Raw genomic sequence first — 27,287 nt, forward strand, 5'->3', positions numbered from 1 at the left:
GTTTTTTTGCTCACCATGCAATTCCAGTTTGAACCCAGCCATATGCAAATCAGTCTTGACCCTGTGCCCCATGGGAACAGTCCAGCTCGCACTGCCAAGCCAGGTCCTCCCTGGATTGGAAACAAGCATTCAAGGACCAGTTTCGGGCTTTCAGCCCTCATCAGCCTGGATAGCTTGATTCCAGTGGAATGGAGAGCACGGGATTCACGCCTGATTATACCCATCCCACTCGGGGTGACAAATGCAAAAACAACAGTTGATGGACAGAATGCAGAACAATGTCATACATTCACTCCAGTACAGAGATGTGGGCCTAAATCCATCGTGTTTTTGCTCACCATGCCATTCCAGTTTGAACCCAGCCTTAACCAAAATCAGTCTTGACCCTGTGCCCCATGGGAACAGTCCAGCCCGAACTGCCAAGCCAGGTCCTCCCTGGACTGGAAACAAGCATCCAAGGACCGGTTTCGGGCTTTCAGCCCTCATCAGCCTGGATAGCTTGATTCCAGTGGCATGGAGAGCACGAGACTCACGTCTGAGCATACCCGACCCACTCGGGGTGACAAATGCAAAAACAACAGTTGATGGACAGAATGCAGAACGTTTGTGTGTGTTCTTCAGGACATGTTTAAGACAGGATAGATCTCCTCTTCTTGATTCAACGCCAGTGCCAAACCCTTTTCAGATACTAGTTCCCTCCTCGACAATTCTTCCGCACCTCGTCCCTGCTCCCTCGCCTCCTCGGTCCTCTTCCGCACTCTTGTTCCTAAATTTTATTTAAATTGTGTTTCTGATTGGACAAGCCAAGGGATATGAACATCAAACCAGAGTATATTGTCTTATATTCCCGCCCATTTAATTTGTTTTCCCAAGCTTTATTCCCACCCGTTTCTTCACTGAAAATAAAACATTGTATTTCATTTGTACATTTGTTCATTGAGACTTCAGGATGTTTCCGTCAGCTCTCTTTATGAGAAAAGATCGACATTGACCATGTTCCAAAGCTTGAGGTCATGACTCCAGGGTTGTTGTTTACTGAGTCTGCGCACGTTACCCACGTGGGTTTGAGCCTCGTCTGTCGGTTTAGGCCCAATTACGAACTAACAGAGAAGCCAAAAAGTCAAGATGTTAGACTCAAATAAAATGGTTTCACCGTATACCACTTATGTCTACTCTAACCCCATTTACTCAAAATAATTTTTTATGCATTAGCACTTAATATAAACTCAGTGTAGTTTTGAGCAAAGCAGATGCTTAGCATGTGAGTTTTGAAGCGGCCATTTTCACATTAGTGCGCAGAAGCAAAGATTTCCCTCCAAGCGTTATGACATCGTGCAATTGGCGCATGCGCAATTTGTTTCCTGTGTTTTTTAACGGCCATTTTAGTCTTAGTCAATTACTTGTTAGTAGACACATAGGCAAGCTTCCCCATCTTCTACATTGTATATGAAATTTGTGTAAATTAGTATAACAAACAATTTTTAGTACCTTATTATGATTAAAAAAGAGGTTTATCCAGTAAGTTGCTTATACGCAAATCCATCAACCCCCTCTCTGATGGCATTTACGCCATCAACAGCTACCCATATCCAGATCAAATGCCAACTTTCGCATATTTCCATTCCCTTCTCTGATTTGTCCATTTCTATTTCTTTATTCCACCCTCTGTTCTTCATTTTCTTGTATAATTCATCTTTCATTTCTTCCAACCTAATTTCTTCATACTTTCTTTTCTTTCCCTGTTTATTTATTTCATATTTTCTTTTTCTTCTGATGCATTTGCATCAGATCATTATGATTAGACTTATCAATGTTATACCAAGTATAGGTAGTATTACTTGAGCTATTACTCCTTTACCAAAACTACTAAACCAAGATCCTATTGAAGTTAAACTATTTGTCTTTTCCATACATCATCAACATGCAGTGGTTTTAATTATTCTTCTAAATTAGTAATATTCTTAATATTTTTCCTGATTTCTATACTTTTGTCAGGAATCTAAGTGCACCAATGTTGTGCTTTCAACATTTTACAGACTCCACCCTAATAATGTATAAAGGGCAAGACGATTTTGTAAAACCATAGATCTGATAGCAACTAACTCAGTATTTATCATCAGAAACCCTCCAGCAGTGTCAGTCGATAAGCAATCAACCACTGTGGATAATTTACAAAATCTTTGTGTATGTATAATTACTCCCATTGAAGGTATCAGCTGCAAAACTAACTCCTTTACTACGCATTAGTACGCATTAGTTCTTCATTGTTTCCATTGCTTCCAGTGATTCTGTTCACATGATAAACTTTGGTAAATACTATTCCAAAATAGCAACTCCCGTACCACCTTTCAGGTAGCTTAAAAAAAGCTTTGTTCCGACATATATAGTAAATTCCAGGAAATACTGGATATGTTCCTCCTTTTAGTCCCCATCCCCCAATGATCAAGAAATTATGTTCACACTCACTGGAACCAATGAATACATTGTTATAGTCAGTTTTCAACCTGTGGAGACAAATCTTCCCCTTCTTTTCAAAGTCTAGTGCAATTAGAGCCTAAGCCTGGCCAGGCGTATACAAATTTCCTTTATCCACCCATGATGTAATTTTGGGATCTTTTCTTTGGCTTTCTTCTGGAAATCTTGTCTCCTTTCTTCTACTAAATTAAAAAATAACTGTTCTTCTTCTTTTAGTAAACATGTTATATTATGCTTATGAGCTTCTTCTACATCTATTACATTTTGTGCTAAGAAACATTCTTCCATAAATTGTGCAGCTAAACATATTCTTTCTAACCGGAATTTCTTAAAATATCACATCTAGATTTGAGTAATAATACTGCAGTTTTCCTGTTTTATGAAACAGACTTGTTAGTATACTACATTATATGCCATACGTTAACGGTATGTGGTGATATGTTACTCCTTCTGCTACTGAAGCTGGTAATTTCATACATACATAACAATCACTAATCTCCATAGTATCTACATATTCAAATAATAATTGTATAAAACATTTAAATCTGTGTATTATGTGTTACTGTGTGATGTATTTCTAACTCATCTGATGCTTCTAATTCTTCTCTATTTCCCTTTATGTTAGCTAGTTTTCCATCCATAACTGTAGTATTTTTCAGAGGCGGCGCCAGTAGAGTAGAGGTTTCAGATTGGTTATATCCCCAGTTGCCCAAAGTCCCAGATCTAAGCGTAGAGGGATAAGCGGAGTGCTCTGTGGGAGTTTTACTAACTGTCTGAGGAAGCTATTCTCTACCTGGGTAAGATTCTCTAGGCTTACATGCCCCCAGAGTTCTGTGCCATATAATTCCCCACCCCGTGCCTGTACTTTATATATTTCAATGGCTGGGCTCAGTCATTTCTGGCTAGATTTACAAAAGACCTTCATGATGCCTCCTAGATTGCGTTAGTTTGAGAACTGATTTTTTAAATTGGGCCCCCCACTCCATTTTTTCTGATACTGTTATCCTAGATAATCGGATGAGATAACTCTTTCGAGGGGTTTACCAGATAATGTAGGGTTAGGTCTTGTATTTTTCGGGCAATTAAACGCAATTAATTTGGTTTTCTTTAGATTGATTTCCAAACCCCTTTGCCTACAGAAAAATGCAAATTTATCTAGGACCCTCTGGGTCCCCATAGGGGATTTTGAGACCAACATGGTATCGTCCGCTAACATCATTGCGGATATCGGACGGGAGGCTAGTTTAGGGGCATCAAGATCTTTTACTGTTGCTAAAGAATCTATTAGGCCGTTGATATAAAGACTAAACAAGGTGGGGGCAAGCACCCAACCTTGGCATACTCCACGCTTGATTGGAATTGGTGCGGTAAGATTTCCATCCTTACCGTACCTAATTTGTGCAAACTTTTCCTCGTGTAGCAGCTTGATAAGGTGGATTAGGTATGTGGGGGCCCCCATATCGTAGAGGACTGACCAGAGTTTATCCCTAGGGACCAAATCGAAGGACTGACCGTAAGTCAACGAAGATCAAATAGAGGCTGCCACCCTCCAGAGACACAGTCTTCCAGTATAACATCTGGAGCCTAAGAATTTGGTCGATAGTGGACATTTTTTCCCTAAACCCAGCCTGGAGGGAGGTAAGTATTTTCTGTTTCTCCATCCAGGATTGGAGTCTAAGGAGCACTACACGGGCGAAAACCTTTTGAGTAATATCAATCAAGCTAATTGGCCTGTAATTATTTGGCATGAGTGGGGAGCCTTTTTTGTATATCGGAATTATTTCCGCTCCAGCCCAACTCTGGGGGATCTTCATGCCCTGTAGAATCGCAAAAATATGGCGCCCAGACAGAAGGTTTGTTACGGAATAGGTCCCCCGGAATTTTATCCAAGCCCGGAGCTTTCCCGGGTGCTATTTTAGCTAAAGCTCCCTTGATTTCATTTATGGATATGATTACATTACATGGGTGGCTTCTTTCAGATCTCTCAAATAAGGGGAAGAATCACCCCCATCAGGCAGTCATCGTCTAGGTCACTAACCACTGCTTCTTCATTAGAATATAAGCATTGGAAGTGTTCCCTCCAAACGTCCTCTCCCAAGTTAGGATCTGCCGGAAATCCAGGGCCAAAGCTGTCCATATTAACTACTCTCCAAAATGACCTCATGTCCCTTGCTTCCAAAGAACATTTCAGGTCCTCCCACCTATCTGTTTCCCATCTTTTCTTTGCTTCAACAATCGCCTTTTTATATGTCGCCCTAGCAAATTTAATCAACGGACGATCGTTGGCCTTGATGGATAATACCAATGCTCTTTTCATTTTACGGCAATGATCATTATACCACAAATGGGGGGGTTCTTTCTGGTTCTATTAGTTTTTTTTGGATAGAAGAAATCTAATGTGGCCTCTATTAGTTTGTCATGATTCTTCTTCACCATTTCCAGATCTAAACCGACCCCCATTTGCTTTAGTGAGAGGGATGCTGTTTGGAGTACTGGGATCAAAACTTCATATAGGGAGCTCATTTTGGCTTGGGATTGGCTAAGGTCCGACCATCTCGCTCTTTGCCTGCAAATCGAGATAGCCAAACTATGATCTATTGGGTTTTCCATAGCAGTGGCACTCCTTTGATTAAAAGCTTTTAGATCCAACGCCAGCGCATGATGATCGAAATAATGTCGTTGGATAACCCTAAAATCTAGGACCCTCTCCCAGGATTTAGAATCGATAAAAATATAATCTAATAGGGATCCCCGATCATTTCGATAAAAGGTATAACTATTGGAAGTTTCAGAAGGGGTTCTGCCATTACAGGCTCTAAGGGAATACTTGAGTGTTAGGCAGTTCAATTGCACTTGCGGGTAACTGGTCTCTGGAATTGTCCAGAAATTGTCCTCCTCAAATAAACCATCTTTAAGTAAACCCTGGAGTGGCTCGAATTGGCAGTTGAAATCCCCCCCAAGATCACCATATATTTATCAGCAATGGTGCCTAGAAAATGTGATAGTTCCTCTAGCGTTTGTGACTCTTTGGCTGAGACTGTAGGTCTTGAGTATACATTAATAAGGGCTACAGACATCTTTGATGGAAAATAATAAGACACACTGTATGTCGTTTTACCCTGTATTTATCTGCTCAGTCTGGCATCCTAAATGGATACCCATCCACGTGATAAGGCCACCTGATGGTCTCCCTCTATCTTCAGAGGATGCAGGGATGCTAAAGGTGGCAAAGCCCAACCTAGAAATCACCCCTCTAACCCAGGTTTCTTGGAACAACAGATGTCGAATTGGTTGGTGAAGGAACTCCAAGTGGGGTCCTCCACCTTGTTGTTCAACCCTGCCACATTCCATGATATAGCTTTTAATATTAGGGGATTAGTAGATTTCAATATTGGGAGGTCTGCAGCAGGTGAGAGTATTGTTGCTTTGTTATTCCGCTATCAACCATAGGGGTTAGCCCTGGTGATAATATGGTTGGAATGTTATCGTTCCTTGCTGGATGGCCCTCATTATGGGAAAGAGCAGGGGAGCCGCTCATGCTCCTTCTGCTTCGATCCCCTTTGGATGTAGTGCGGGGCCCTTTTGTTCACCCCCCAAACATGGGTTTCCAATTGTGCTAGAGCAGTTTGTACTATAGTGGTAGGTCACTTTTCCCTCAGTCAATCTACGCCATCTAGGCAGCTATATCTATTTACGGTAGGTATATTATAGATGGACCTTCCCTGCCATTGCTGATCAGGATGTGGTGGTACTAAACACATGTGATCATTGCTCTTTTGCTGTTCCCCTTGCCAAAATTCCTTGAAATGAGTATCGGGGGATAAAAATACCCTAGTGGAAGGGCCTGAATATCACTTGATTATTTTCCTTCCTTTCTAAATAAAATACTTTGGGTGATTCTAGGATTTCTAAAATTGATAATTATGCAATCCCCGAGTATGTCCTTCTGAATCTGCCTAGCCAACCCACTCTACGTGTGGTTAAAAGTTCCTCCACGTTCTCATATCTGAATTGTCTATTATTTACCAACCAGTGGACACATTTATTCTTTAGGTCCTGATGGGATTCAAATTGCTCCTTCCTAAGTTCAGGAACACCTGCAAGGATGAGAACATATGGGGTAGATGCAGGGGGGAGATTAATGATTTTGGGGAGTAAGAACAGTGTCATCTTTTGTTTTAGGAGCACAGCCTCCAGCCGTCTAGAGTTTACTACAGAATGCTCAACTGACAAGTTCAGAGGGGGTAAACCTGTAGGTTGATTTGAGGTAACCGGGGGGGGGGCTTAGCAATACTATACCTGTTAGCCTCCATTATGTGCGGTACCCCTCTTGTGTTTAGGGGTACTGTTTGAACATTAGATTTAGAGTGGACATTGTCAGGAGCGTGTTTTGTTGTAGTTCGGGATTGTATCCTATTCTCGGCATTGGTGGAGCCATGAATTTTGCCCCTCTGTATCCAGTCATTAAAAAGCGCAGTCAACCCCTCAACCTTTTCTTGGAGGAACTTGAGTTCATCCTTTAAGATATCCCTCATTTGGATCTGTAAGTCCACTATCAACTTTGTGACCCATACTGGCTGTTCACATCCAGTTTCCGCATTCCCCCCTTGCTGGGTCCCCACCCCTATTGTCCCCTTTTCTACCAAATGATCCTGGACCTTCTTCCTCTTTACAGCTGGTTTCGCCTTAAGTTTAGGTTTGCTATTCCTGCCTAGTTGAACTTGTGGTGTGGCCCTTACTTCACCTTGGGTGGTTACTTCATTTATTGTAATTGGTCACAAGGGGACGCGGGCAGCGAAACCTCTGGGATTTGCGTGGATCTGAGATCAGGTGAGGGAATTTCAAAATTAGGAGTCAGGGACAAGCGTCTCTCGGTCCATTCTATTTCGGATGTCACAGCACCCAGTGCCTTTTGTAGCATTCTGTCAATGGAGGTGGATTTTGGTGTTGGCTTAGGCAGAACCTGCTTCTTCTCCACACAAGCTCTTCTCCCCATTCTAGCTGTTCTACGTCAAAATTCCCCGTTGACTCTAAGATTTTAAAAATTAGCAAGAGGACGCTAGTCAATTAGCAAAAGGTGTACAGCTCAATCAGTGTTTAAGGCAGGGCCAAGATATGTACATTAAATTTTAAAGATCCAAATATGCAAATTATTCCTGATGCACTTGAGTCCTCCTGGTGTGGCCGTGTTATACACTGGTTTAACTGCAATCCGACAAGAGTCCGGTCATAAGCACAATGTTTTAGCATATCATTATTAATATCAACAGTACCTTGGTTTCAGCACCCCAAGTTTGGAAGTAAGAGGGCCTCCGACGCCCTCCTCTGACGCGTACAAAGAGCGCCTCGCAATACCTCATGAAATATGGTATTGCTATGGTTAATCCTATCCATACTGTAATCACTAATAGAATGCTACATATACATATTCTACAAAATGTTTGTAAACAATTGTGATTTGGTATCTCAGCAACTCGATTTTTACCCATGATTTTAAGAAGTTTTCTCTTCTTTCTTTCAGAAAATTCACAATTTTATTGTTTTGTTTCATGGAGGTCTCACCTCTCCTTTGTTAACTTGATCTACAATTATTTCTTCATCACTTTCCTCATTTAGATCTAAATTTTCAAGATCTTCAAGAATAATGTATGTCCATTCTGGTCCCTTGAATTTATTAGTCAATATTATTAGTCTCTGGCTTCTTCGCTTTTGTTTTTAACTATTCAGTCCCGCTTGACTAGTGATCTGATTCACTTGTTCATGTTCTTCATCAATAGTCTTAAGGTGATACCTCAATCTCTTGACATATCAGGGCCAATTATCAGCCTTTCTGACTCTTTTAGGTTGCACTGTATTTTCACTTTCTTCGTCACTTTTGAGTATTCTTTTATTTGTATTTGGTTGTGGCACAACTTGATTTTCTTTGTCTTCTGAATCACTCTCTAGTTGACTAGTTCACGTTTTTCTTCTCCAGAATTATCTCTCAAATCAGTCTGTGTATATTTTTCAGTTTTCATCTGTTCTTGTTCAGAGACTTAATTTTTGTTGTCTATTTCTTGAACTTGATCTCCTATCGCCACCTGATCATTATTAGCTTCTAGCTTCTTTACTTTTGTTCTGCTTCTTGTTCTTACTTCTGCATCAGACAAATCGACTGCTGGTACCCAATCCTCCTGACTAGTGCTTGGTTGTTCTTGATCAGCTACTTCAGAGTTTGTTGTTCTATGCTCTTCAGCTGCACAACCTTCTGCACCTTGAACTTCAATTTCTTGTTGTTGATTCTCTTCATCAGGAGCTGGTACTTTCTTGGTATCGCTGGCATGTATCCAGTTAGGCAAGCTTGCACATTTTACTGCAGTTGTTCTAACCAGTATGACCTGTTTTGGAGTACTCCACCTGGGGGCGAGACACATTTCTCGGACGTGATTCTTCACTACCACCCAGTCACGTGGATTTTGATCATGTGCTTGATCCAGCTGCCTGGCCTCTGGGTGTTCTCCAACCTGGTGAAAGATAGAACACACTAGGTCAGCCAATCTTTTACAATAATCCAACACCAGATCATCTGTTATATTTACCAATCTGTGTCCAGGTATGAAAGCTAATCTCAGTGTTCTTCCCATGAGTATTTCATAGGGACTCGAGCCAGTATTTCATCAGGAATATTTCTAAGTCCCATCAGAACAAGAGACATGCCATCTGGCCAATACAGTGAAGTGGATGCACATACCTTGCCAATCTTGATTTTATTGTACTATTCAATTGTTCCACTATCACAGAAGCTTCTGGACGATAGGCACAGTGCAATTTGTGTTCAATCTTGAATGCTTCACAGATCAATAGAATTATTTCATTTTTAAAGTGAGATCCTCTGTCTGATTCCACCGTTACTGGAAAACCAAAACGCGGTATGATCTCCCTCAACAATAATTTAGCAACTGTTATAATGTCATTTCTCCTGGTTGGGTATGCTTCCACCCATCATGAGAACAAACACACTATGACTAGTATGTATTTTAGTCCTCTACGTGGTGCTAACTGAATAAAATCAACTTGCAATTTCACAAAGGGTCCTTCTGCCTTCCCAATCCTTCCCCAGCTGACTACGGTCTTTCTACCTGGGTTATTTTGTTGACAAATTAAACATCTCTGGCAAAGGCTCTCTGCTACAGTTCTAAACTTTGAATTATACCAATCTTATCTGAAAAGTCTGTTCATAGCATCACTACCTATGTGTGTGTCTCCATGATGCATGCTTGCTAAGTGTGAAAGTAAACAATCTGTCATGACTGGTCTGCCATCTGGATAAATCCATACATCATCACTTTCCCTTCTTTGACATCCTATTTTGATCCATTCTCCTTTCTCACTTACATCTGCTTTATCTTGTAAATTTCTCACTTCACCCCATGTTTCTAATGTTGAAATGAGAATAAGTTTGCATCTCATTCCTGTAGTTTCAAAATTTTCTTGTTAACTGCCATTTTTGTTTTAGCACAATATTGAGCAACTTGGTCAGCATAACGATCCTTGCACTCACATAGTCGATTCCTGATTCTTGTGCAGCACATTTGACCACAGCTACTTCTTTTGGCAATTGTATGGCTTCTAAATGCTCTTTCACATATTGTCCATTTTTGATAGGGGTTCCTGAAGAAGTCATGAAATCCCTTTGCATCCAAAGTTGGCCAAAGTCATGCACAACTCCGTAGCCATACTGACTATGAGTGTAAATGGTACTCTCCAATTTTTCCCAATTTTGCATGCTTTAATTAGAGCAATTAATTTGGCTATTTGTGCAGACCTGACTCCAGGTAAATAGGATGTTTTGATTATTCCAGCCAATGTGCATACAGCATAAGCAGCACTCAATCTTCCTTCTTCATACCTCATGCATGAACCATATACAAATATTTCATTTTCACAATTGATCAATGGTTCTTCTTGAATGTCTGGGTGAGGTTGTGTACAATATTCTGTTACATCTAAACAATCATGATCAACATCATCTCTCACTTCTTCTCCGTACACATCAGGTAAAAGTGTAGCTGGGTTTAACACTGTACACCTGATTAAGGTCACATTTTCCACACCCAAAATAATTCTCTCATATTTTGTTATTCGACCTGGTGTGAGATACTGGGTACGAGTTCTTGTCAAAAGAATTACAACTGAATGTGGAACATACACTTTACCTGGATGTCCCATCACTATCGGTTCACTCTGTTCAAGACTTGTGCAAGTAGCAGCTACTGCTTTCAAACAACCAGCTAATGCAGCGGCCACTGGTGCACTTCTCATTAAACCATGTCTTTGGGTAAAAAACTGACAAAGCACAATTATCTCGTCACAACAGAACAATGCAAACTCTTTTGTATCATCTGGCATTCACAAAGCAGGAGCTTCACATAGGCATTGTCTTAATTTCACAAAAGCTTTCATGCGTTCATCATTCCGCTCTACAGGATCTTTTGCTCATTTCTTTGTCAACTGAATCAGAGGCTTGGCCAGTACGGAAAACCCTGCCACCCACTGCTTACAATATCCTACAACACCAAGAAACATTCTAATTTCCTTCTGAGTCTGGGGTAACTGCATCTGTTTTATTATTTTTATTCTTTCAGGTGTCACCCTCCTTGTTCCTCTTTCTAGTTGATGTCCCAAGTATTTTACATTGTTTTGGCAAAACTGTAATTTCTCTGGTGACACTTTGTGCCCTCCATCTGCCAGATGGTTCAGCAATGCAATAGAATCCAAGACACAATCTTCTCGTGTTTTGAGGCCACTAACAGATCGTCTATATACTGGACCAAAACTGAATTCCTAGGCATTAGTAATGTTTCAAGGCACTTTTTAAAAATTTGGTTAAAAATTGAAGGACTTTCAGTGTACCCTTGAGGAACACAATTCCACACAGAAGTTAAATTTTCAAATTTAAATGAAAAAAGATACTGACTATCTGGAGGTAATGGGATAGAGAAAAATGCATGACATAAATCAATTACTGTGAACCATCCCGCGTTCCATGGTATCTAAAAATGAATCACTAAAGCAGTTGGTACCACTATTTTGTTATTTTTCTGTACTATCCTATATTTTCCTTTAAGTTTCTTAATGCCAATTATGGGTGAATTACAAGAGCTGCTCATTATTTCTTTCAAAATGCCTTGTTGAATCATTTGTTCTATTTGTTCTATTTCTGCTAGGACACTTGATTTTACTTGTGAACTTATTTTATATTGTCTTGTATTTGGGTAAGCAGCACCTTCTTTTACAGTCACTTTCACTGGGTCTAGACCTTCCATTAGTCCTACTTCTTTTCCAGTAAAATCCCATACTTTTAGATTTACTGTTGCTTTTAGTTCTTCTGGTAGGTCAGCTTTTGTCATCATTGAGTACATTTCATCTACCACTGTCCTTGTTTTGCTAACATAAACTTATAGATACTATCTTCATCAGGGGTCTGAATTGTCACACCATCCGGTGTACAATATATGGTGCAGTTCATTTTACAAAGTAAGTCCCTACCTAACAAATTTACAGGACTGGAATCACATACCATGAACCTATGCATGTCTTTGAAATACCCTATACACACTTCCATTGGTTCTGTGACTGAGGTTCTGATCTGTCTGTTGGTAACTCCAACTACTTGGATGGCTTCACCTGAGAGGGGTGGGTTTGGGATGTCTGCTGTTCTCAATGTAGCACCAGTGTCCAATAAAAAGGTAATATCTTTCCCATCTACCTTTCGATCAATGTATGGACCTGACTGATCTACCGGCAAGGATGCCCCAAGTACGCATTCCCCTTCTCCCCTCTTCAGGCACCGTCATAATTCATCTTCCGATGAACTACTATTCTGCAAAACAAATTGAGAGGTTACAGGATTTTGCTTACCACCTTCTCCTTGAAATCCTGCGTCCACACTGTACTTTGCTCTGTTCACAAAATTTGGCATAGGGGCAGGTGGTAACTGATTCTGTGGGTTTACAACCAGTTGCGGTTTACTCAATATCACCTCATTCTGCATCTGTGGATTTAGATTTAGATTTGGGCCATTAATATTTTGTATATTTTTACACTTGTTTTTCCAATGCCCCAATTTTCCCCACCCATGACAAGGACATTTTTTCTTTTCTTCTTCTCTACTAATTTTTCCTCCTGGATTTCCCTTGTTATTTTCATTCTGTCCTGATCTTTTATTTTGTTCATTATTTATTTTTAATTCCTGTTGCTCTGCTTGTGTTACTTGTGCCCACATCACTTTTTCTTCTAATTTTTTCCGTTTATTGTCTATCTCATCTCCACAATATCTTGCATATTTCAAAACCTCATCTATAGGCTTAATTTGCCAGCCCAACATGTGCTTCTGAATCATTTGACACATTTCTGATCTTAGTTCAGATACAAACCAAAATACAAAATGTCCCATACTCTTATCACCCATGTTTTCAAATCCACTATACTGTTTAAACACTTGCAATGAACGCTCATTGTATGCATGGACAGTCTTATTTATTTCTTCTGTTGTTCTATCTATTTTTACCCAATCAGTTTCTTTTGGAGGTATTTTCCCCTTTCAAAAATGTAATTACTTGATTATATTTCCACATTACCTCTTCTGATGGTGTACCTGTTTTCTCATCACTTGGATATTCTTCACTAGGACAATCTACTGTAATTTTACATTCTGTTCATAAATCAACAGGTATCACTATGTCAAACAAACCATCCAAATCCTTCAGTAAATCCTTCAAAACCTTTACAAACCTTTCGACTTGTCTGTACCACTCTACAGGCTTTTCTCTCAATGTTGGGAAATCATTTATAAATGATAAAATACCCTGCCTTGTCCATGGAACATGTACATATCCCCCTCTGGTTAGTTCTCTCATAGGGCACACTCTGTCTTTTTAGGTTCTCTTAATATGTACTCTGATGCAGTTTTATTTGTTTGGGCTTCTTCCTTCTTCTTAGTCCATCTTGCCTTCCACCTGTCTAATTCTCCCTGTTTTTGTAAAATATTCATCCTGACATATTCATATTTTCCAAATCTGTCAGTGAACTCTGCTCTGTAAGGTTTTTGCAATACTTTGGACTTCCCTATGTCAATTCCCTTTTCGCAAGCAAGTTCTGTTAATTTCTCATGAAATAATTTTAAATTTCTTGTTATGCTTTGACATATAAATGATAACTCTTCGTCACAATATGCATGTAACCTGTCTAATCCCACATTTCCAGCTATCATGTCTTCTAATTCTATTTTTAACCTATAAATATCCAGAATCTTTGTGATGGTACTGTTTTATCCGCACCCTGTGCCCACTTTTCTAATTCTTCTGGATACCCTAGGGTAGCGCTTCTAGTTCCTGTGGAAGTCTCCATTTGTATTTCTCGTGAACAATTTGAGGTAACTCTCTTTGGGGTTTCATTTACTTGTTCCCTAATTGGTAAGTCCATTAATGATATAACTGACTCACATTCACTTACTTGATCTTCAATTATTCTTTTTCTTTTCTTGGCTCTTTTACAGAAGTGGTCATAATTGGTGCATTAGGACAAGTTATTTTATCCCCATATAATGGGACGACTGGACCTATAATCACTGGTATAGTTAACACCTCTGGATTTACACTCAATTGGGTTATTTTTTTTATTAATTCTTCTGTATTTTGTTTAATAGCTTCCCTTTCCTTTTCCTGTAATATTCTTTCATTTAATGAATCATGCAATGCTTGCTTAACAAAAGGAATCTCTAAAGCTGGAGCACTTGGTATACTTCCATCGGGTCTTTCCTGATATGGCGTAGGATTCTTTGTTAAAATATCTTCCATTTAAGGATCAGCTGATCCAGCACCTCTAGAACTGTGCTTACGGGGTTAGCTAGATTGGCATCTTAAAGGCATTGGGATTTTGACAGCCAGGCCAAATCCCTGGAGCATCTTCCCACCACTGCTTGGGTTATTAGTCACCAGGTCTTCTCCGATTCTCAGGCTGTCTACCCATTTGATGACTCCTGGTAGTTCTTTGGTATATCTGGCACGCTAGACTGCTTTACTGTTTTGGAGCAGTCATTATATTTTACTAAACCAAGTGCATTCAGCCCTTTGCACAAATTCAAGCATTCTCCTCTATATCCCTCAATTTTGCCGTGGGTTCTGCCAGCAAGAGGGATTTAAAAAGTTCTACAAATCTAGGCACAACGTTCATTTTGTAAACATTATTCTACATTGGCTTTGAATTATAAGGAGGCCTCAATCTTATCAAATCTACGAGTATTTGCTAATGCAGGCCTGACCAGTTAGCCTGCAGTAACCATCAAGGCGGCCGAGATACTTAATGATTTCCTTTGCCCATTGAAATTGTGAGGCATTTTCTAGTTGAGCAGTCCTATTGAGTGTTAACTATTAATTTAAGATCTCAAATTTTTGTTAGCTAAACTCTAAAATCTTGCAACGTTTTCAAGAGTTCTAACACTTAATTTGTAGGGGTGGCCGGCAAATTCTGTCCCACCCCCGGGTTTTGCGAAATTTTGGCAATTCCGCGTACTGCGCGGAACGCAGAATTGCTGAAAATTCCACGATCCGCAGCGGATCGGAACTTGTGGGCAAATATGCAGGGCAGGATTCATTCTGGCACGATGCTCCTGTCACGAAAATTAAAAATCAACAGGAAGCACTTACAGATATAAATAAAGCAGGTGCCGGAGTTGCAGCTCAAGATCGGAAACGGATTAATAAGCCCAAAAATTTGTGAACTCGGTCTAGGCTGGGCAGGTGTGCTTTCTCCCCATATCTACTGACAAGCATTAGCTGTGATGCCTGATGGAGGTCTTTGCATCATGACTTTCTCAAGCGCAATGCCGTGTAGTTCCTGTGACCAGGAGGTTCTTTTTCCTCATCTGCTGCTCTGATTGGTCTCTGACCTTTTATTAGCAAGAGGCATGTGAACTCGCATAGAAGCCCTGCCCGTTTGCCCTGCCCCACACACACTAGCGGTATGCAAGTATTCCCACCCTATACCCACTATGATGGACATCTCAATCAAGGGACCCCGGCGACTTTTGGCGTGGTGGCAAAGTTACAGACACACATGGTCACTGGAGACAACTATTCTGGCCTGCAGCTGTAGTGTAGGAAAAGCTCTATACATTAACCCAAGGAGGTAGCACTTACTGATGATTAGCCAGCAGAAAGTACTCCCATTGAGTAGAGGTATTTCGCAACACAGTGGCATCTTCTTGGATAAATATGAAGGGCAGGATTCATTCTGGCACGATGCTCCTGTCCCAAAAATTAAACCTCAACAGGAAGCACTTACAGATATAAATAAAGCAAGTGCCCGAGTTGCAGCTCAAATTTGGTAACGCATTAATCAGCCCAAAAAATGTGTGAGCTCGGTCGAGGCTGGGCAGGTGTGCTTTCTCCCCATATCTACCGTCAAACATTAGCTGTGATGCGTGATGGAGGTCTTTGCATCCATGACTTTCACGAACGCAATCCCTGTGTAGTTCCTGTGACCAGGAGGTTATTTCTCCTCATCTGCGGCTCTGATTAGTCTCTGGCCTTTTATTAACAAGACTGGACTGTTCCCATGAGGCACAGGGTCAGAGCTGATTTGCATATAGCCAGTGTCTAACCCAGGGTGGTGTGGAGTGCAAAAAAACAATGGATTTAGGCCCAGATCGTTGTACTGGGGTGAATGTATGACATTGTTCTACATTCTGTCCATCAACTGTGTTTTTTGCAATTTTCACCCCGAGTGTGCTGGGTATGCTCAGACGTGAGTCCCAGGCTCTCCACACCACTGGAGTAAAGCTATCCAGGCTGATGAAGGCTGATAGTCAGAAACCGGTCCTTGGATGCTTGATTCCGGTCTGGGAAAGACATGGCTTGGTAGTTCAGACTGGACTGTTCCCATGAGGCACAGGGTCAGAGCTGATTTGCATATAGCCAGTGTCTAACCCAGGGTGGTGTGGAGTGCAAAAAAACGATGGATTTAGGCCCAGATCTTTGTACTAGGGTGAATGTATGATATTGTTCTACATTCTGTCCATCAACTGTGTTTTTTGCAATTTTCACCCCGAGTGTGCTGGGTATGCTCAGACGTGAGTCCCAGGCTCTCCACACCCCTGGAGTAAAGCTATCCAGGCTGATGAAGGCTGATAGCCAGAAACCGGTCCTTGGAGGCTTGATTCCGGTCTGGGAAAGACATGGCTTGGTAATTCGGACTGGACTGTTCCCATGAGGCAGAGGGTCAGAGCTGATTTGCATATAGCCAGTGTCTAACCCAGGGTGGTGTGGAGTGCAAAAAAACGATGGATTTTGGCCCAGATCTTTGTACTGGGGTGAATGTATGACATTGTTCTACATTCTGTCCATCAACTGTGTTTTTTGCAATTTTCACCCCGAGTGTGCTGGGTATGCTCAGACGTGAGTCCCAGGCTCTCCACACCACTGGAGTAAAGCTATCCAGGCTGATGAAGGCTGATAGCCAGAAACCGGTCCTTGGATGCTTGATTCCGGTCTGGGAAAGACATGGCTTGGTAGTTCGGACTGGACTGTTCCCATGAGGCACAGGGTCAGAGCTGATTTGCATATAGCCTGTGTCTAACCCAGGGTGGTGTGGAGTGAAAACAACCATGGATTTAGGCCCAGATCTTTGTACTGGGGTGAATGTATTACATTGTTCTACATTCTGTCCATCAACTGTGTTTTTTTGCAATTTTCACCCCGAGTGTGCTGGGTATGCTCAGACGTGAATCCCAGGCTCTCCACACCACTGGAGTAAAGCTATCCAGGCTGATGAAGGCTGATAGCCAGAAACCGGTCCTTGGATGCTTGATTCCGGTCTGGGAAAGACATGGCTTGGTAGTTCGGACTGGACTGTTCCCATGAGGCACAGGGTCAGAGCTGATTTGCATATAGCCAGTGTCTAACCCAGGGTGGTGTGGAGTGCGAAAAACAATGGATTTAGGCCCAGATCTTTGTACTGGGGTGAATGTATGACATTGTTCTACATTCTGTCCATCAACTGTGTTTTTTGCAATTTTCACCCTGAGTGTGCTGGGTATGCTCAGACGTGAGTCCCAGGCTCTCCACACCACTGGAGTAAAGCTATCCAGGCTGATGAAGGCTGATAACCAGAAACCGGTCCTTGGATGCTTGATTCCGGTCTGGGAAAGACATGGCTTGGTAGTTCGGACTGGACTGTTCCCATGAGGCACAGGGTCAGAGCTGATTTGCATATAGCCAGTGTCTAACCCAGGGTGGTGTGGAGTGCAAAAAAACGATGGATTTAGGCCCAGATCCTTGTACTGGGGTGAATGTATGACATTGTTCTACATTCTGTCCATCAACTGTGTTTTTTGCAATTTTTTATTAACAAGAGGTATGTGAACTCGCATAGAAGCCCTGCCCATTTGGCCCTGCCCCACACACTAGCGGTATGCAAGTCGCCCGTTACCCACTATGATGGACAGCTCACTCAAGGGACCCTGGTGCCTTTCGGCGTGGTGGTAAAGTTACAAGGGCACTAGGCAGAAGACAAGAAATAAATTTCCGCAAGCACGCAGAATCCCGCTGGCTCGCAGAGATTTTTTGCCGTTTCGCTGAACTTTGAATAGCACAGCTACGCAAATCTCGCCCACCTCTAATTTTTTGACATATGGGGCACCCATGGTATATTGGCAGTGTCAATGGCAAAATTCTAGTAAATTCTGACATATTGTTTGTAATGTTTGGCATGGGGTGGACACATGACAAAATGGCACACTGGAGGCAATTATTTATGTATAGTGAACACCTGGGCAAATTTGAATAAAATGGGGTGAACTTGTGGCAAGTATTAAGACCACCACTTTCAAAGATCCTGGGCCGCCCCTGTATCTAGCACAATCAGTACAACCAGGACTTCCTTCCTGTTGTCCTTCTTTACCAAATAGACAAACCTTTTAACTCCATCACTTCCTTGCCTGGTTTTGTTAAATCCCATCTTATCTGAGGTTACAAAAAAGGGTAGCAAGTTTTCCAGCCCGTTTACCGATATTCTGGTAAAAATGGTAACAACCGCTCTTAACAGGGCTGTCGGCCTATATCAGGCACATTCATCAGGATGCTTATTTGGTTTAAGGATTGAGAAGAAGTCACGTGTTCTGCAGCCCAGACAACACCCTACTTTGTATTCTGTAATAAGATTGCACTGAGAACGCTTCCTCCGCCGCTAAAATAAATAAAATAAAATTCTACCAGCAATATGTCTGTATATAACTTCTCCTTGATGACCAAATAGAAGATGACTTGATGAAACAGCCAGGTGGTCCTTTGTAATAAAGAGGGTATCTGCTTGATCCCTTTTGTGGAGTCTGGTCTTGCACTGGTTACAGGCAATGCAAACAAAGTGACTAGAACAAAGTGGGAATGCTTTAGGGCTAGGACTGCCAGCTGACCTACACATTCATATTCTATTCAGCACAATCTTCTTGATTATTTCAGAATATGTGCCTAATTTTGCGGAAGGTGAATGGAATTGTTGCCATACAGAAACACAGGGACCTATTCACAAACTGCATATATTAATGTATTACAATGTACTACAAAGTACTGCAAAATGCCATTCACATACCTGGCAGTGTGACTTAACCACTCTTATTTTATGGAGAGATTCCCACATATATCAATCCACTAAGTAATAGTAAATGTGGGAAGGGCCAGATGAGTGGCTGAAAAACAATGTGGACTAGCTTAGGGAGGAGTAAGGAGGGGTCCAGGAACAGTTAGAGATGTGTTTAAAGGGTATGCCCCGACCCACAGAAGAGTAAGCCTATTGCTGTTTGCAACCTGCAATTCGAAAGTTAACTACAGCCAAACAGGGACACAAAACAGTAGTAAAGTATCCAGCATCACACATATCCAGCCACTGGTGCTGTAATACCCTCTCATAAAAATAATGGAAGCAGAGACTTAAAATAAAACCCCATATGAAATAATGTAAAATTAAATTTAAAAATGAAACATTATTTAATTCTAAAACATTCTAAGAACCAATTTTGAATTTATCAATTAATCTAGCATTATTTTTTTTAAATGTAACTATATTACTTTCATTATTGCTAAACATAACTTTTAATGATTATTATTGCATAATTAAATGTATTTTTGTAACTTTAGGTGAGAATTCATTTAGTTAATTTAAGAATCTGAAAAATATTTTAATTTAATGTATGTAAATTAGTTAAAGAGTTAATTAAATGTTAAATGAATAGTGTGGTATCTCTTTTTTTATTCTACATTTAATATATTTAAAGAAAATACATTTGCATTCATATTTAATATAAAAAGTATTTGACTACTGTTATTTTTCCCTATACTTTACCAAAGTGGACACCACGGTTGGAGTAGAAATCTCCCTATGGTAAAGAGTAGGGAGAATTTAAAATGTGTATTGAACTTTATGACAAATTAGTAAACATATTAATTGTTATATATAGTATAATGAGTAAACCTCGCCCCAGAGTCAAGAAAGTGAGAATGTAAGGGTAGTCACAGACTTTTCCATGGCAAATTTCCTTGCAGAAACATTTGCAGATTTATTCCTATAAAAAGGAGGAGTAAATGCTTATCCAGGGTAGGAATAGAGAAGGAAACCCCTAATATATTGGTGATGTGGTGAAGGGTTTTCTCGGTGAGAAAACTAATTTTTTACCTTAGAGATTTAAATGATTTTAAAAATTCAAGTACAGTGCAGATTTATACTTTTATTTTTTGAAAGGGGCCCCAAGTCTCTTAATATTTATAGGTATCTATGACAGACCTACTTTTATAAACCACGTGTATAATTTAATAAATGATAGTGACTCTAAGGCAGAAAATACATTTGAAGAATAATTGGGTGGCTGGAGGAAAATTAAATGCAAAACCTCTTTGAGATGGTACTGTAACGTCCTTGGGAACCAGAGGAGTATATCAATTGCATGAACTTACTGATCTCGAGAAGCTTTTATTTTAAATGTATTTATGTTCTGAATGTTAGGAAGAGACACATTATAATATCACTTATGCAGGCTGGGCTGACTCATGGGCCCTTGAATGCCTATTGACTTGAAACGACGAATAAACCTATTGTCAATAGAGGGTTACATTCGACAGGAAGTGAAAGCAGGGGCACTTTACATCAATTTTTGCATGTAGACAAGCGACGTATTATATCTATTTATATTTTTGTATGATGGAGAATTTTTATTGTTGCTGCAAGTGCAGAAATCTGAATAAAAGTATTTACAATACATAGCAGTATTAGCATTTTCATTAGATGGAGGGAAATTAACAATAGCATTGTGAAATTGGATGTGAATAGACACTCCCTGATTGCATCAGAGTACTGGGGTAGGGGGTTGGTGAACAAAGGGCCGCCAGTCAGTACCAGTGCATAACAAGAAACAAGACACTGGTGGCGGCGTTTTCCCCACCTGCAGTGATTGCTCTGTCCCCTGGGGGCTCCACATTCTTGGACCCCGGCTGGCCTACCTGTTGGGTAAAATGGACACAACGGGCACAAGCTGCCTAAGTGCTTGCTTTAGTCAAGATAAAGCTTCTCAACATTGAGACATGATATTTAAGATAAAGGACACCGTACCATACATTATAAGAATATTACAAGTGACTGAGCAGTTACATGACCATGTAAAGGTCTAGCTCCTTTTTAAGGTTATGGAACTCCCAGGGAACTTGCAAAAACCTTATCATGTACGACGGGGTGTCATTTATTTCTTATAATGCATGGTCACACCATCACCTTTCCCATAAATCACTCACATTCTTGGAGCATAGCTCTTTCTTAAGAAAGAAAAAGCATGCTTGCAAACATGAAGAATAAAAAATGAATCTCTACTCCAAAATGAATCATGTGAAAAAAAGCTCTTAAATATTTGTTGGGGAAAGATATGATACGTCAGTATTTCTGAAATATCTGTAAGCGCAAAAGTGATGCATTGCTGGAGTGTGTCACAAAAGTGTAGCAACTCCAGCAATGCGTCCTTTCACATGAGGTAAGTAAGCCCCATGTGAAAGGGCCTGCGTCAGTCAAGATTTTGACGCAATGGCGTCTTAGAAGTGACGCAGTGAAATCTCATAGATTTCACTGCGTCACTTCTACGAGGCTTTTTGCGGGGGAACACCCCCCTTGCATACATTATCCCTGACGCAGGTATAATCTAGTGCAGGGGTTTACAAAGTGACACATCTGCTTAGATGCTTCACTTTGTAAATAGTGTGCAACAGGAGGCATATTTTACGCCGCCAATGCGTCATAAAAAGTGACGCATCGGAAGCGCAAAACTCACGCAAGGCCTCATAAATGAGACCCTAAGTAGGTGAATCACTTGTTCTATGTCACGTGGGAGCGAAAGGTAAGTATCCCAAATACAAGAGAGTAGTGCAATATTATACTCTGTATTGTATCTTCAAGTTGGGAACTCTATTCCGAAAGTACCTGAAACACGTCCTTGTTGTCCTTCAGGAAGTCCAGTTCTGTCACCTGTGAATTCAGGAGTGAAATGGGACTTATAATAGATTGGAGTATTAGTAGTTCAGAAAAACATACATTTAGTTTTGAGGATCAATTGATCCTGTGAGTACTGGGTTAGCTAGATAGGTGTTTTACAGGCAGTGGGATCTTGCCAGCCAGACCAGATCCTTTAAGCATCTTCCCACAAGTACTTGAGTTATTAGTAGCCAGGATTCTCAGGCTGTCTGCTCATTTATTGATTCTCCTGGGAGCCTCCTGGTTGTACTTCGGTATATCTGGGCAGAATGTTCCTTTTTTAAACGTAAATCTACCTCGACTTCGATTGATAGGGAGGTCTCCATCTTTCCAAATCCACAGTATTTGCTCATGCAGGCCTGGCCAGTTCGCCTGTCCCAACCATCAAGGCTGCCAATTAAATATAGGCCTAGATACTTCATGATTTCCTTTGGTCATTGAAATTGTGAGGCATTTTGTAGTTGAGCAGTCCTATTGGGTGTTAACTATAAATGTAAGATCTCAGAATGTTTGTTTGCTAACCCTAAAACCTTGCATTGTTTTCAAGATTCCCAACACCTAATTTATCTCTGAAAATGAGCCTGGTTCCTTGGGGGCAAATGTGATCTGCAGAAAGACAGACCTTTTGCTCCTCTGTTCCAAAGTGAATCACAGACCTCTTATTATAGGATGTTCTTGAACCCTAATGGCTGGAGGCTCCACTACCAATGCATATAGGAGCAGTGATCCTGACACCCCTGTCTGTAGGGAGAAGATCATTGTGCACTCCTGCCGGGGCGCTTTATAACTCGCTGGAGTCTATCCCATTATCTACAAGCTGAGGTAAACATTTCTTTAAAACAGCTTCCAGCAGAGATCTCAAAAAGACCAGTTGGATGCTTTTTTAGCATCTAGCCTCTGGCAACTTCTCAACAGGGGTTTCAAGGTCTCATGTGAGCCACCACTCTGCTCCTTGCCTCTTCTCACAACTGTTAATGAATTAACTGAGCAGTGTTCATGAAAACACAACTTTGTGTTATGCTAGCACGGCCAGTGTACAGGACAGCGTCTTCGGCCTCGTCTCCAGGCTCTACAGGAGGAGGAGGAGGAGGGGAGCTCAGGGACATGAGGCATGATCCATCCACAGAGTGCTGTTTAAGACCACATGTCTAGATTGGACTTGTCTGAGAGGTGTATGTACATTTTGATCCCCTCACACAGGCACAGTCCTTCTACTGATATCCTGTGCATGCCTCAGGCAGCAATAGCACACTACACTTACTGAAATGGGACTGTCAGTGTACACATCAGTGCATCCCTGAGACCAATGAGAAGCCACACAGAGCAGCAGGGGCAGAATCCCAGCACTGTCCCAGCCTCTGATAGGGCTGTGCTTCCTTCAAGGAGCTCAGAGAGGGACTGAGGTAAGTCCACACCTTATAAATCCTGGTCCTGCTGCTCTGTCTTGCTCCTTGCTGGGAATCATGGATTCCAATGTCCAGCACTGGATTCCTGTGATGTGGCTTCCACTGAGTCTCAGAGTTGCCAGCAAAGACAACAAAGTAAGTACAATAAGTGCTCTTTCTCTGTGCATCTGTGTGTGTTTGTGAGTGATGAGAGTGAATAATATTGAGTGAGATTAAGTTTTTGTGTTTTAGAATGTCAATGAAATTGAAAGTGAATGAGACACTACACTCCAGGGACGCGCCAGGACACTCATGAGTAATTGAGCGCGTTACAAGTCTCATATAACATAACAGAATCAAAAGTGTGAGTATGAATACGTAAAAATGAATGTGAGGGAGCCAGTGAATGAGTGTGAGTGAGTTAAGAGTGAGTGAGAGTAGATAGTGAGAGGGAGTGGAAATGAGTAAGGGCATACCTATATATGGTGCTTCTGGTGCAGTTGCACCATGTCTCAGAGGCCTGAGTAGATTACTGTGTCTTATTAAAGCAAACCACCTTTACATCAGCAGTTGTGAGTGAGAATCAGTGAGAGTGTGTAAGTTTGTAAGTGAAAGTGAGAAACAGTGGGTATGAGCAAGTTTGTATGTGAGTGACAGTAAATGGAAGTGTTTATGAATGAGAATGAGTAAGTGAGAGAATGTGAGTGAGTGAGTGAGTGAGTGGCAAAGATTGAATGCGGGAGAGAGTGAATATGATTAAGAGAGAGTGGGAGAACCTGAGTGATTAAGAGAGATTTTGATAACATGTTTTATGCCTGTGAGTGTGCTGCTGGCCATGGCATATGGGAGCACCCAAGGAAACATGCTGCCGCCGGCATATTGGAGGTAATTCACGGCAAAATGCCACCACTGACATACTGGAAGCAATAATTGGCATCAGGGGAATCTTATGGCAAAATGCTGGTGCTGACATAGTGGAGGTGATTCTTGGCCTCAAAGAAGGCACTCGTGGCGTACTGGGGTTGGGAGAAGCAAACCATGATAAAATGCTGGCTCTGACACACTGGTGGTAATTTGTGACGTATGGGGAATATTCTAGTATATTCTGGCATATTGTATGTAATGTTTGGCATGGGGTGTACCCATGACAAAATGGCACATTGGAGGCAATTCTTAACTTATAGTGAACACCTGGGCAAATGTTGAATAAAATTGGGTGAACTTGTGGCAAGTATTAAGCCTCACCACCTTCAGAGATCCGGGCCGCCACTGTATCTAGCACAATCAGTACAACCAGGACTTCCTTCCTGTTGTCCTTCATTTCCAAATGGACAAACCTTTTAACTCTGTCACTTCCTTGCCTGGTTTTGTTAAATCCCATCTTATCTGAGGTTACAAAAAAGTCAGCAAGTTTTCCAGCCTGGTTACCGATATTCTGGTAAAAATGGTAACAACTGCGCTTAACAGGGCTGTCGGCCTATATCAGGCACATTCATCAGAATGCTTATTTGGGTCAAGGATTAAGAAGATGTCACATCTCCTACGGTCTAGACAACACCCCACTTTGTAATCTGTCATAAGAATGCACTGAGAACCCTTCCTCCTCTAATTCTCCCAGCAATATGTCGCATATAACTTCGCCTTAATGACCAAATAGAAGAGAGCTTGATGAAACAGCCAGGTGGTCCTTTGTAATAAAGAGGGTGTCTGCTTGATCCCTTTTGTGAGTGGTGTTGCACTGGTTACAGGCAATGCAAATAAAGAGACTATAACAAAGTGGGAATCCTTTAGGGCTTAGACTGCCAGCTGACCGACACATTACTATTCTATTCAGCACAATCTTCTTGATTATTTCAGAATATGTGCCTAATCTTGTGGAAGGTGAATGGAATTGTTCCCATACAGAAACACAGGGACCTATTAACAAACTGCATTTTGTAGTGTATTTAGCAGTACTACAAAGTATTGCAAAATGCCATTCACATACCTGGCAGTGTGACTTAACCACTCTTATTTTTTTTTTATGGAGAGATTCCCACATATATCAATTCACTAAGTAATAGTAAATTTATTTTATTTATTTATTTTATAGCACTTGTAAGGCGCGCAGCTACCCACAAAGGGTTTCCCGGCGCCGGACCAGCAAGAACACGATACCACAAGGAAGAGAACAGTCAAAGCATTTATTTATTAAATAACCATGTTTTTACACTTTTCCTAAAATTCATGTAGCTTTCCTCCTTGCGTATGTGAATAGGCAGTGAGTTCCACAACGTTGGGCCCAGGTAGGAAAAGGATCTCCCGCCTATTCTGGCCCGTTTAAACCTTGGTACCACAAAGTTTGCAGCTGTGCCTGAACGAAGACTACGATTTGGGAGGTAGGGTTTAGCAAGTGCCTGTAGATATTTGGGGGCAGTGCCAGCTTTAATTTTAAATAAATAACTCAGGGCCTTGAAACGAATTCGGTTTTCAACCTTAAGCCAATGCAACTCTCTAAGATATTTGGTGATCCTGGCGGATCTAGGGATTTTGCAAAGCAGTCTGGCCGCAGCGTTCTGCACTAATTGTAGACGCTTTATCACTGCCTTGTTTGAACCCAGGTATAAGACGTTACCGTAATCAAGCCGAGATGTCACTAAGGCATTGACCACGGTCTTCTGGGTAGTGGATGGCAACATCCAGACTATTTTGCGTAACCATTTAAGAATGGTAAAGCAAATACCTGCCACTTTATTTGCTTGTTGAGTCATGGAAAGACTGTCATCAATAATGACCCCAAGGTTTCTAACCTGAGAGGCTGAAGGTGGGAGTTTGCCCAATGACGATGGCCAATGGGAGTCATTCCAGAGGTCTTTATTATTTCCTAACAGTAGGACCTCTGTCTTTTCTCCATTTAATTTGAGTTGGTTAGCTGACATCCAACTAAATATTTCTTGGAGGCCTACTTTTAATGCAGAAGGGACAGACAAGTCGGATTTAGAGAGTGAAAACAGGACTTGCGAGTCGTCTGCATAGGTCATTAGACTTAGACCAAAATGTGGGAGGGGCCAGATGATTGGCTGGAAAACAATGTGGACGAGCTTAGGGAGGAGTAAGGAGGGGTCCAGGAACAGTTCGAGATGTGTTTAAAGGGTATGCACCGACCCACAGAAGAGTAAGCCTATTGCTGTTAGCAAACTGCAATTCTAAAGTTAACTACAGCCAAACAGGGACACAAAACAGTAGTAAAGTACTCCAGCTAGGGCTGGAGTAAGACCAGCATCACACATATCCAGCCACTGGTGCTGTAATACCCTCTCATAAAAATAATGGAAGCAGAGACTTAAAATAAAACCCCATATGAAATAATGTAAAATTAAATTTAAAAATGAAACATTATTTAATTCTAAAATATTCTAACAACCAATTTTGAATTTATCAATTAATCTAGCATTATTTTTTTTAATGTAACTATATTACTTTCATTATTGCTAAACATAACTTTTAATGATTATATTGTATGATAAAAGGTATTTTTGTGACTTTAGGTGAGAATTCATTTAGTTAATTTAAGAATCTGAAAAATATTTTAATTTAATGTATGTAAGTTAGTTAAAGAGTTAATTAAATGTTAAATGAATAGTGTGGTATCTTTTTTTATTCTACGTTTAATATAATTAAAGAAAATATATTTGCATTCATATTTAATATAAAAAATATTTAACTACTGTTATTTTTCCCTATACTTTACCAAAGTGGACTCCACGATTGGAGTAGAAATCTTCCCACGGTAAAGAGTAGGGAGAATTTAAAATGTGTATTGAACTTTATGACAAATTAGTAAACATATTAATTGTTACATAGAGTATACGGAATAAAAACCTGGCCCCAGAGTCAAGAAAGTGA

General features: G+C 40.8%; 1 protein-coding gene across 1 annotated transcript in view; it reads left to right on the plus strand.

The window, feature by feature from the left end:
- The window catches only part of DRD3 (dopamine receptor D3), an 857,963-nt gene that overhangs the window by 429,941 nt on the left and 400,735 nt on the right, over window positions 1-27,287 (plus strand). The window lies entirely within an intron of this gene.

Source organism: Lissotriton helveticus, chromosome 8 (assembly GCF_964261635.1).
Source record: "Lissotriton helveticus chromosome 8, aLisHel1.1, whole genome shotgun sequence".
In the NCBI taxonomy this organism is placed as follows: domain Eukaryota; kingdom Metazoa; phylum Chordata; class Amphibia; order Caudata; family Salamandridae; genus Lissotriton; species Lissotriton helveticus.